The sequence below is a fragment of the Portunus trituberculatus genome, chromosome 25, assembly GCF_017591435.1.
Source record: "Portunus trituberculatus isolate SZX2019 chromosome 25, ASM1759143v1, whole genome shotgun sequence".
Lineage (NCBI taxonomy): Eukaryota > Metazoa > Arthropoda > Malacostraca > Decapoda > Portunidae > Portunus > Portunus trituberculatus.
Window position 1 is genome coordinate 2,287,501 of NC_059279.1, and position 12,500 is coordinate 2,300,000.

At 41.8% G+C, this 12,500-nt stretch overlaps 1 protein-coding gene across 4 annotated transcripts in view; it reads left to right on the top strand.

Annotated features, from left to right (window-relative positions):
* The window catches only part of LOC123508872 (E3 ubiquitin-protein ligase RNF19A-like), a 62,481-nt gene that overhangs the window by 18,025 nt on the left and 31,956 nt on the right, over nucleotides 1–12,500 (top strand). The window contains exon 1 of one of the 4 annotated variants that reach the window (XM_045262859.1): nucleotides 6,623–7,196. The exons of 2 other annotated variants lie outside the window; for them this stretch is intronic. The gene's annotated coding sequence lies outside the window, so the exon portion shown is untranslated. Of the gene's footprint in view, nucleotides 1–6,622; nucleotides 7,197–12,500 lie in introns of those variants that run through there. One more of the 4 variants, XM_045262858.1, reaches the window with a different exon arrangement.

A 12,500-nucleotide genomic window follows, 5' to 3' on the forward strand; every position in this document is an offset into this window, starting at 1 on the left:
TATCATTGATTTTGTTTTTCCTTCTTCACTGGTTCTTCTTCTTCTTATTATTCTTCTGCTCTTCCTCTTCTCATTCTTCTTCTTCTTCTTCTTCTTCTTCTTCTTCTTCTTCTTCTTCTTCTTCTTCTTCTTCTTCTTCTTCTTCTTCTTCTTCTTCTTCTTCTTCTTCTTCTCCTCCTCCTCCTCCTCCTCCTCCTCCTCCTCCTCCTCCTCCTCCTCCTCCTCCTCCTCCTCCTCCTCCTCCTCCTTATATAAACACTAGCCACTACGCATTTCCCATGAGTATGAGGAAGCAGCCAACTCCTTCCTTTTACAGCTAACTGAACACAAAAACGAACGATCTAATATGAAAAGAAAGATACGAGAACAAGACCCGAATTTCAGTACATAAAGCAGTGTCATGGAAAAAGAAAGAAGAAAAAAAATATATATTCTCTTAAACAAGCTTGGATAATCAAATGTGCACAAATATTTCAGTTTACATTTTCTTTCAAGAGGTTTACCCAATCGCTGGGGGTGTCATAAACTGTGATCATTGACTTTTATGTGTGATTATACTGCAGCAAACTTAATTAACCCCATTCAGTGCCATACTCATGTGGGGGGATAGAAATAGGGAAGACTGTGGCCATTAATCTTCTGGCCTGCATAAACCCTTTCTAATGTCAATAAAATGGTCTAATCGTACCTAAAACTTGAGGTAAAAATGTGTCCCAGTACTGAAAGGGATTAAATTGGATTGTAAGAACGAGATTGGCTTCCTAAGACTAGAGGTAAAAATGTGTCCCAGTACTAAAAGGGTTAAATTGGATTGTAAGTGCGAGGTCAGGTTAAGTAAGTCACAGGTGTTATGAGAGGAGGAAAAGGTGAGGTGAGATGACTCAGTACACGTGTGATAATTATGCTGTAAATTCTAATTGGCACATACTAAGCTGTTTTGGTTCCAAGGCCTTTAGTTGAAGATACTCGTGTGTTTTAGAGTATTTTTATAGTTCTGATGATGGATTGGCAAGATTTCTAGTTTATTAACCCTTTATTTATTCTTATTTGACCCTGGCCAGTGCATGAGCAAGGCGTTTTTTAATATGGACGTAAGAGTGAGGTTAGGTGAGTTTAGTTAGGTTAGGTGAATTGAGGGTTAGGTTAGGTTAGTTTAGGTGAATTGAGGGTTAGGTTAGGTTAGGTTACGTGAATTTAGTTAGGTTAGATTAGGTTAGGTTAGGTGAATTGAGGGTTAGGTTAGGTTAGGTTAGGTTACGTGAATTTAGTTAGGTTAGATTAGGTTAGGTTAGGTGAATTGAGGGTAAATAGCCTTAGATATCTGCAACATGTTATCTTCTGAAGGTATGTATGTTTTTTTGTCAATGTAAGAGGGGCGCTGGCCAAAGGAAAACACAAAATACCTATAGAAAAAGAGAACCATTGACTGTCACCATTTTTCACCATATTACCACCACTGAACACCATCTTCACCACACCTGTCACTATATCACCAACACCCATCTTCACCACACCTGTCACTATATCAATACCCATCTTCACCATAACACTGTCACTATTACATCACCAACACCAACCTTCACCACACCCCTGTCACTATACCAACACCCATCTTCATCCTAGCATTATCCACCATTCACCATCTTTCACCACATCATCACTTTAACATCTTCACCACATCTCTGACACCATATCACCAATACCATCTTCATCCTTACACTCTCCACCAGTCACCATCTTTTCATCATATTCACCACACAACTATCACCACCACACATCTTCACCACACCACTGTCACCACATCACCAACACCCATATTCACCACAGCACTCTAGATCAGTCACCACCACCACCACCACCACCTTCACACAGTCCAGCCACTTAATAGACAAAAAGGGAATTAATTAAGCTAATCAATTCAAAGGAGAAGGAAGGAAAGGAGAAGAAAACGAAAGGAAAAGAGAAAAAGGAAAAGGGAAGAGGAAAAAGAAGTGGGTTGGGTGTCAGCTGTTCGTTGTTATATTTTTATTTCCTTTTTTTCCTTTTTTTTTCCTCTTTCCTCCTTTCCTTCCTTCCCTCATCTCTCTTAAGCCCAGCCATCGTTTGCTCACACACTTAACAGGTAATTTTGAGGTAAGGAGGAGGAGGAGGAGGAGGAGGAGGAGGAGGAGGAGGAGGAGGAGGAGGAGGAGGAGGAAAGGAAGACAAGGAGGTAGTGGTCGTGGTGGTGGTTCTGTTCTTTCTTCTCATAGATCTTGTTAATTTTTTACGCTTTTTTCCTTCAACTTATCTTCCTTTCTTCTCTTTCCTTTGTTTCCTTTGATTTCTCTACCTTTGTTACCTCTTCCCTTCATCATTTTTATTTCCTTCCCTTCTCCTTCCTTCCTTCCTTCTTTCCTTCCTTCCTTTGCTTTAAGATCTATCCTTCCTTTCTTCCTTCCTTCGTTTCTTTTCTTTGTTTCCTTTAAATATTCTTGCCTTATCACCTTTTTCCTCCTTCATTTTTCTTTCCTTCCTTTGTTTCAATATCCTTCTTTCCTTCATTTTCTTCCTTCCTTCGCTTCCTTTCTTTGTTTCCTTCAAATTTTCTTTCCTTCTCACCTCTTCCTTCCTTCATTTACCTTTCCATCCTTCCCTCTCCTTCCTTTGTTTCAATATCCTTCCTTCCTTCCTTCATTTTCTTCCTTCCTTCATTTAATTCCTTTATTTCCTTTAAATTTTCTCTCCTTATTACCTTTTCTCTCTATTTTTATTTCCTTCCCTTCCCACTCCTGCTTTCAGGTCCTTCATTCGTTCTTTCCTTCACTCCTTCCTTCCTTCCACTTAACATACATTTTCTCTCTCTCTCTCTCAGAAACACTTGTGAACCTTTTTTTTTACTCAACGTTAGTCACACCTGTACTTTAATGGTCCTTGGTTCGAGAGAGAGAGAGAGAGAGAGAGAGAGAGAGAGAGAGAGAGAGAGAGAGAGAGAGAGAGAGAGAGAGAGAGAGAGAGAGAGAGAGAGAGAGAGAGAGAGAGTGTGTGTGTGTGTGTGTGTGTGTGTGTGTGTGTGTGTGTGTGTGTGTGTGTGTGTGGACTTCCCGGGCGTGAGTGAGTCAGGGGAAGGCGCCTCGTGTTTGGGGTGTCGTTATTATAGTTCAGGGATTTGCGTTATCTTCCTGCCACTTATTCTATGTGCGCGGCTCCGGCAGGATGTAAGTGTGGTGTTTAGATTGGTGGTGGTGGTGCCAGTGGCGGTGGTGTGATCACGTGACCCACAGATTACCTGCTGCTCTTGATGCTTGAGTGAGGAAAGGTGATGATACGAAACAAGGTGTAAAAATAGACGTGGTGATGTTGTTGATAGGTGGTGATGGTGGGGTGTGCAGATAGATAGATAGATAGATACATACATACATACATACATGCTTACATAAATGAGTAAATTAATGCGATGTTATGAAACTGCATGTAAAAATAGAGGAGGTGGTGATGGTGGTGGTGGTGTTAGGCAAATGTGCTTATATAGCTACACCTCAATACATACACACATACATACATAAGTAAGTAAATAAGTAATAGTGGCGCATCTTTCTGCTGCTACTACTACTACTACTACTACTACTACTACTACTACTACAAGAAGAGAGATAGATACCAGTAAAGTGACGATAACGATGGTGAGGAGGAGGAGGAGGAGGAGGAGAATGTGGTGAGAATGTTGATGACGCTGATGCTGACTGACACACACACACACACACACACACACACACACACACACACACACACACACACACACACACACAGTACGATAATTTCATTTTTTATTTGAATCCATCCAAGAATCCACAACCAAATTTACACTAGCTAGTTTGTGGAGGCATTAGAGTGACATCACACTGATAAAGGTGACTCAGCTGGTGTGTGTGTGTGTGTGTGTGTGTGTAGCTCAGGAAAATGTGTGTCTTTTCCTGTGACATCTCTCTCTCTCTCTCTCTCTCTCTCTCTCTCTCTCTCTCTCTCTCTCTCTCTCTCTCTCTCTCTCCATTCCTCACACGTACTTTACATGAGTTTCCTTGATTTTTTTCCCGCAATTCTCATCCACATTTCCATCTTCTTCCCTCCCTCATAAATAAAGAAAAAAAGGGAAAAGGGGGGTGGAGGAAGAGGAAAAAATAAGGAAGGGGGGGCGTGGGGGGGGGTGAAACATAGGGCGGGTGAGGGGTAAAACACATCTACTTTACATTCACGTTCTTTCTGGCTTCCGTACTTGTCCTTTTCCTAATATTAGCTTCCCTTCCCTTTCCTTCCCGTCCCTCCTCCCTTCTCCCTCCTCCCTCCTCCCGTTCCAGCACGTGTAGCTTCTCTCTTATCCTCTTCCCGCCCTTAACAGTCTTCCTTTACTTGTTTGACTCTAAAATCCACATCTTCTCGTCATCTTCCCGTCTAGTATAATTTTTTTCTTTTTTCCTCTTCTCGTTTTGTTGTTTCTATATCTTTCTTCTTCTATCCGGTCTTCTTTTTCTTGTTTGACTCAAAAATTCCCATCTTCCCGTCATCTTCCCGGCTACAACTGCATTTTTTTTCCTCTTTTTTCTCTTCCCGTTTTGTTTTTATTTTTTTTTCCTTCTTTCCAGTCTTCCTTTACTTGTTTGACTCTAAAATCCACATCTTCCCGTTTATTATTTGATTTTTTTCTCTTTTTCATCTTCCCGTTATTTTGCTTTATATCTATCTCTCTCCCTTTCTTTCCGATTCTAAATGTTCTTTTCCTCTTCTTTTCCGTTCAGATTTATTCCTTTTCCTGTGTCTTCTTCTTGGAATTGTACTCTTCTTCTGTCGCTTCCTTCTAAAATCTTTTCCTGTTTCTTTCTGTCAAAATCTGTCTCTTGCTTCTTCTCTTGCTGGTCCCGTCAAACCACATCATTTTCCTGTCTATTCTCGTTTAAATGTATTCCTGTTTCTTGTCTATTATCTTTCCAATTAATTCCTTTTTTCTGTCTATTCTTGTTCCAATTTATTTATTCCTTTTTCCTGTCCATTCTCGTTCAGATTCATTCCTTTTTTGTATTCTCCTTCCAATGTATTCCTTTTCCTGTCTATTGTCTTTCCAATTTATTCCTTTTCCTGTCTATTCTGGCTCCGTACTTTAGTCTGTGCCTTGTTAAAATCGTACCCTTTTTTTGTCCTTTCTTTTCTTCTTCCCCGTGTTTCTTTCCATCAAATCTGCCTTTTTTCCCCTTCCAGTAACGTCCAATACCATTTATTTAACATTTGTAGTCTTAACACCACACAATCATTGGTATACTGTATCCCTCCCCTTCTTCCTCAGCCAGAGATTCCCTTGCCTTCCTCTTCTACCCATCCTTTCACACCTTAATCCTCTCAGTCTCAAATCACAAGGGTATAAGTATCCTACATCCTTCCTGCACCTTTACTTCCCTATATATTTCTATCCCCACGTTATATCCTATTCCTCCTCCTCCTCACAGTCTTTTCATACCTTTCTCCCTTCTCTTCCTCCAGCTGTAACGTAACCTGAAACGTACCTACAAATGTACCCTAGTGTCATACTCCTCTGGCATCTACTACGACTGTTACTCTGGCACTCTAGGAAGCCTTAGAAATAGCGTTGTTCCCCTTCTATCGCATAACTCGCCCCGTTCTTCATGGTGCCATTCACTCAATCACCCGGAGCGCCTGACAGACACACTGATGGACGGAAGGATGGACGTGGCTCTATTGCACATTCAGTTTCCAGACGCTATTCCAAAGGTTTCCAGGGTTTTATGGGTAGCAGTGTTCCCTATAGTCTTGTTTTATTGGTGTTTCTGGCTTGTGTGATTTCTCGTGTGGCTTGTTGTTATGGTTTGTGTATGGGTTAATCTTGTGAGTGTTCCCGAGTCTTACGTCAGTGTGGTAGTGTGGCAGTGGAGCGTGAGGCAGTGTTAGCTAATGTAGTGTAACCTAACCTAACCTCAAGATTTTTTTTTTGTTTGTAATCCTCAGCCTCGTGTTGTTAATCTTGCGACGGTGGTCTTGTAATCTTATTTTAGTTAACTCAATATCACCTAACCTAACGTAACTCATCTACCACAAATAAACTTCACAAAATAAGACAAGTGATCTCTCCTCTAACCTAACCTAACCTAACCTAACTCAACCAAACCGCAGAGCCAAATCTTAGAGAAAAAAACCTAACCTAACCTAATCCAACCCAACCCAACCTAACCTAACCTAATTCAACCAAATCGCACAGCCAAACCTTAGAGAAAAGTGTCCTCTATTCCAACCCAACCCAACCCAACGTAACCTACGAGTAATCAAGCCTCACACTCTAATTCAGCCTTGAGAGAGTCGTGTGTGTTCCTCGGTAATTCAATTCAGGGAACAAATTACCGGCTTCCTTTGCACGGGTCAATAAACGCAGGGAAAGTGAAAGTCGCGCTATGCAGCAAAGGAATAAAGAAGAGTGATGGGTAGAGCATACGTTTTCTGACTCCATTTTTTTACTGTACTTCCTGTACGACCCTGCCCTACCACACACACACACACACACACAGACACACACACACACACACACACACACGCGCGCGCGCCAGAACAAGTGCTACCCTGGGAAAAGACGAAAAACGCGTTGCTTTCCCGTAGATTTCACTGCTTGGAATTGCCTGAGCGTTTCCATGAGCGAGGGAGAGGAAGCGGGCGGCGAGCATGGAGGCCTCAACACACCCCGCCGCTTCTTTCTGACTCACAACTCGGGAAAATTACTTGAGTGTACCTTGCGGGAGGCGACGACGGAGGAGGAGTAGGAGAAGGAGGAAGACGAGGAAGGAGAGGAGGAAGAGGAGGAGACGAGACACACAGCGGTGGAGTTCTTTGGTTGGATCAATATTTAGCGAGGCCCGGCTGGTGGTAGTGGTGGTGGTGGAGTGAGGGAACCCAACCCCAGGTCCCCCAGCCCAGCCACCTCCCAGGCAGCGAGTCCAGACCTCAGTGTAGTCTGATCCGTAGAAGTGAGAGGAACGCTCCTGCCGCTCCCGTAGTGCCTCGCCTCAACGCCCTTAGAGGCTCTGACCGCATTGCACTGTGGTGTCTTGTGTTCCCCGTGAGTCTGTGATGCGCAGTGACGTCCCAGCAGGTTCACGAAGGCAAGGCGGCCCCCAAGCGATGGTCTGAAGATTCCTGAGTCTCCCCTGGTGTTTTGAAAGTAGGTAGGTGGTGGTGTGATGGCGTAGGTTTGGGGGTAAGGGAGTGTTTCACGCCTCACGCTCCTACGCCCCCGTGTGTGTTTGTGTTTGGGAAGGACTGGGTGTGGTTATGGCGGGTTTTATGAAGCTGGGTTTTGTCTGAGGGTCGTGTGTGTGTGTGTGTGTGTTGGTGGAGGGGGTGGTGCAGGGCAAGGCCAAACAACTCACATACACACTCGTACGTAAATGTCTAATGTTTGTTGATGATGGCAAGCACGGGAAACGAACGAATGTACGAACAAACGTGAGAAAAAGGGGAAATGGAGCAAGGTTGTAGTAGGACGAGGACAAACAAAAACAGAGTGAGACCTTGGGGGTGGAATAGCATGGCAAACACACACACACACACACACACACACACACACACACACACACACACACAGAGAGAGAGAGAGAGAGAGAGAGAGAGAGAGAGAGAGAGGGTAGTAAGTCTTGCAGGTCATTCCGTGATATGCCAAGCTAGCTAAAAATAACAACCCAATATCCTTCACTCAACACTCAAAAAGAAAAAAAAAACTAAAAACACTAAAACAAACACGAAAAAAAATATAACGCAACACAAACACCTTTCCAAACCAAACCCTAAAAAGTCCCAAAAGAAAAAGAAAAAGGACAGTCTCGGGCTTAACCTCTGGACTTTAAGCTGTGAATGAATGACTCGTAAGAACGCAATGCTGGCGATCGAGGGCGCCTGTTACCGTGGCAACCAGCGTGAACGTGCAATTACGTCCCGAACTGACCAGGTGCATGCGAGTGGGCGAGGGAGGCAGGCGGAGGGCGGCGTTGCTTGGTGGAGGCGAGGCACGCAAGGCTGCATCCCCGCGAGGACACTCAGATCACCACGACAGACCTTGAACTTGTGGTGTGCAGGTGTGACGTGTGTAGGTGTGGCAGCGTGTCGGGATTAGGTAGGAAGGGGTAGGGTGGGTGGGTGGGTGGGTGGGTGTGTGTGTGTGTTAGGATAAGGTTTCTGTTCCACCATATCACAAATTCCGTACTCTGACACTTCAAGAATGATTAGTTGGGTTTTCAAGACTGTTTCTCCTGTTTGGTAACGTAGAAATCTTGTCAATCTGTCAATAAAACCTTAAAACATCTTCAAAAAACCAGTGTAGCATCAACTAGAGCCTTTCCAAAATAGTAAAGTTATAGCATAAAGTGTGTAAGAATAGACTTAAAAAAAAAAAAACCAAGATAAATAAATATCAACTAGAGCCTTTCCAAAATAGTAGAAATGCAGCATAGAAGTGTGTAAGATTATAGACCTGAAAAATAAAATAAATAAATAAACCTGTCCTATAGATGCATTATTCTATTCTGTAACACCTGATTGTCACGCGGCCGCTATATATCTTTCCCTTAAACTGTGTGGACTCGTTGACTTGTGTTGAGATTCATAAAGGATGTGCAGATAGTTACCTAAACCCCTTCAGTAACATGACGCGTTTCCATATCGATTCTAGTGACTATCTGGTGGTTTTATACAGCTTCAGACACTCATGTGGGCGATTAAAATATTGAAGACTGTGGCCATTAATCTTGTGACCTCCACAGAACCTCCATAATGTCAATAAAATGGTCTAATCGTACAAAAATCTCAAGGCAAAAGTGTGTTCCAGTATTGAAGGGGGTTAATCTTGCATCTAACTACACCCCGCCCTCTGTCTCCAAACTGTCTGAACTCTCGCTAATGTTGATGTGGGGATTATTAAAGAAAGTTCTAAAAGACGTTATTCAATTTTCATGCAGAATTACCACATGGCGACTTCTGCACTATTCTGAATCATCGTAAGTGTTTAGCCTGTGGAGTTGTGAAGATACAGCACTCTCTTTATCCAGCGTGGGCTTGCATGGTGTGTGTTGCAGGGCGCTCGTCCACCACTGTCTGAATCAATGTTATGACCGTGCATTAAGAGACACAGAGATAATTGCAGCATTAATATAGTGATTATGAAGCCAAACGCAGTCTTCTAGTGGGCTAATTATACACGTGAAAAGTTGATCGTTAAAAAGAAACACGGATTCATTAGATCAATTACCATTTCTGCTGCATTAACTGTTGATATTGAATGAAGGGAAAGGAAAAATACACCAAGTCATCAGTGAATCAATTACGTGTTCTTTAAATGAGCAGCGCTATTCTTTACGAGTAACTTGAGCGATAATGATGATGATAATTATTTTGTTAAGCTTTATTACCTCACATCTTAGTTTGACTACTACTACTACTACTACTACTACTACTACTACTACTACTACTACTACTACTAACTACCTACCTACCTACCTACCTACCTACCTATCTACTACAAGAAGAAGAAAAAAATAACAACAAAAGCAAGATATCAATGCACACAAGAAAAAAAAAACAAGAAAAAAAAATAAGAACACACACACACACACACACACACACACACACGCACACGATACAAGACCGGCAGGAGACACGATAAATACCAACTCAGACGGTGCTAAGTTCCCGGCGTGACAATCTTAAAAGACTCCTGCATACCGAGAGCGGGCCGGAAGGAAAGTTCTTAAGCCCAGAGAGAAATATAATGCGACCCGGATGTAGGAGAATGGGTCATATTTTCCTTTACTTCAGCGCCGCACCTCGATTTTCAAAAGGCTCTTGTTGAAGTTACGCAGTTTTTTTTCTTAACCTCTTCAGTACCAGGACGCGTTTTATATTCATTCTGCTTACTATTTGGCGATTTTACACAGCTTCAGAAACTCATGGGGGAGGTTAAAATAGTGAAGACTCTGGCCATTAATCTTCTGACCTCCATAGACGGCTCCCAATGCAAGTAAAATCGTGTAATCATGCCCAAAAATCAAGGTAAAAAATGCGTCTCAGTACACAGCTTCAGAAACTCATGGGAGGTTAGAATAGTGAAGACTCTGGCCATTAATCTTCTGACCTCCATAGACGCTTCCTAATGCAAGTAAAATCGTCTAATCATACCCAAAAATCAAGGTAAAAAATGCGTCTTAGTGTTGAAGGGGTTAAAGGTGTTTCTTCATTTTTCTACTGACAGGTTAACTAGTTTAAACATGAGTAACAGCAGAAATAGTCATGACAGGTGCTAGGGAAGAAAACGGCACGAAAAAAAGAAACAGGAAAGAGGACATTTTTGCTATGGGAAAATTTATCATGAGGAAAAGTATTAAACAGTCGTGGTTTTGTTTAAGGGAAAAAAAAGGAACAGCAGTTAGGTTAGGTTAGGTCAGGTCAGGTCAGGTCAGACATGGAAACAAAAGTATTCATTATTTCGTTTTACACTTTTCCTGTTACTCTTTTAATGTCACTTTCTCTCCTGTTACTCTTTTCATGTCTCCTTTTGTCACTTTTCATGTTACCTTCTTCCTTAATACTGTCTTCATGTCACTTTCTTGTTCCTCCTTTCATGTTACTCTTTTTCATCTTTCTTTCCAGTTACTCTCTCCATGTCACTTTCTTGTTACTCTGCACGTCACTCTCTTTCCTGTTACCTTTCCCTGTCTCCTACCCTACAATCATCTTACGAACCCGGGTAATTATGAGCGTCCTTGGAAAACAGTCATGGTGAGAGAGGAGCGCGTCTCACCATAAGGGGCAATGTGGTGGAACGTACAGCTGCATTGTGGGGAGCGCCTGTTTCCTGCACTGGGCCTCCTGCAGCAGCAAAAGTTTAACGTGGCCTCTGAAATGCTCGCAGCGCCCAGCCGTCACGCGCTATTGCCATCAGTGTCCGGGGAGGTCTTGCTTCTAAACGTTAAGGCAAATGAATGACCGCCGCCTTTTTTCCCTTTTTCTTATTTCGCTGAGTGGTTGGTTCTTCTGGTGGTGGTGGTGGTGGTGTATGTGTTGTTGTTTTTCCTTTTTTTTTCTTTTTTTTATCATTGTTATCGTTGTCTTGATCATTATCTTTTTTTTTCTTTGTTTTACTTCATCTTATCTCTTTTTCTTCGTTTTTTTTTCTCTCCTCCGTCTTTTCTTACACTTATTCATCCCTTTCTACTTCTTCATCTTCTTCTGATTCTTCTTCCCGTTTCTCTCTTTTTTTCTTCTATTTTGTCTCTCCTGTTTCTTCTTCATATCCTTCTTTTCTTCTTTTTACCAACAACTTCCTCTCTCTCCTTTCCTCTTCTCTCATCTTCCTCTTCCTCCTCCTCCTCCTTCGTGTGTTGGCCTGATAGTGAAATTCCTCCTCCTACTCCTCTACCTCCTTCTCCTCTTCCACCTCCTTCTCCTCTTCCTCCTCCTACTCCTCCTCCTCCTCTTCCTCCTGGTCCTCCTTCGTGTGTTGGCCTGACAGTGAAAAGCTCGCCTCACGTCACCACAAACAAGGCACCTAATGACCATCGCTTCGTCAGATAATCATTTACGACATTTATAAAAGTTATCGGTCAACATAGAGAAGAAAATTGTGAGGCGGTTGATTCTTCCCTTGACTAACACGCGAGGAAAATTAATTGTAGGAGTTACTGGAGATAGAGAAAAATGGATTAATTGTGGTGTAGTGTATTTAGTTCTTTCCTTAACTCAATTAGGCACACATGGGGAAATAAGTTTGTGTTTTTGTTTGGAAGGAAAAATAGTTGTGTTGTTTTTCTTTTTTTTCTTCACTTTCTTTTCTTGATTTGAATTACACGTTAGGGAAGGAAAGTTTAATGGCTGGGAAAAAATATGATTAGCAGGTAATTTTTTTTTTTATTTACACTGCCCATGGTAGAAAATAAATAGGTCTTTTTTCTTTTCTTCATTTTCTTTTCTTGATTTACATTACACGTTAGGGAAGGAAAGTTTAATGTCAGGAAAAAATATAATAGTTAGCAGGGTTTTTTTTTTTTTTATTTCCACTGCTCATGGTAGAAAAATGAATAAATACAAGTTGTCTGACACCAAAAGAATACCTTACGTTTTTCTTTAGCTAAATCAGTCATGGAAAAGTAAATAGATAAGTAGAGTACGGTCTTTATTTTAGGTTAAATTTTCACGGGGGGTGGGGGGGGATTTTCATTTAAATATCCCATACTAGAAAAATAGATAAATAAATACAAGTTCTCTGACACCAAAAGAATGACTTACGTTTTTCTTCAGTTAAATCAGTCATGGAAAAGTGAATAGAAAAAATGAATACGTGTTTTATTTTAGGTTAAAACTGTTTGTAAGAAATAAATAATGAAGATAATTGCACTCTAGTAGGGTTAAATTAATGCACTAAGGGGGGGAGGGGGCGCACAGAGATAATGTAAAGCACAAAAGAGTTCATAAAAATATAAGTA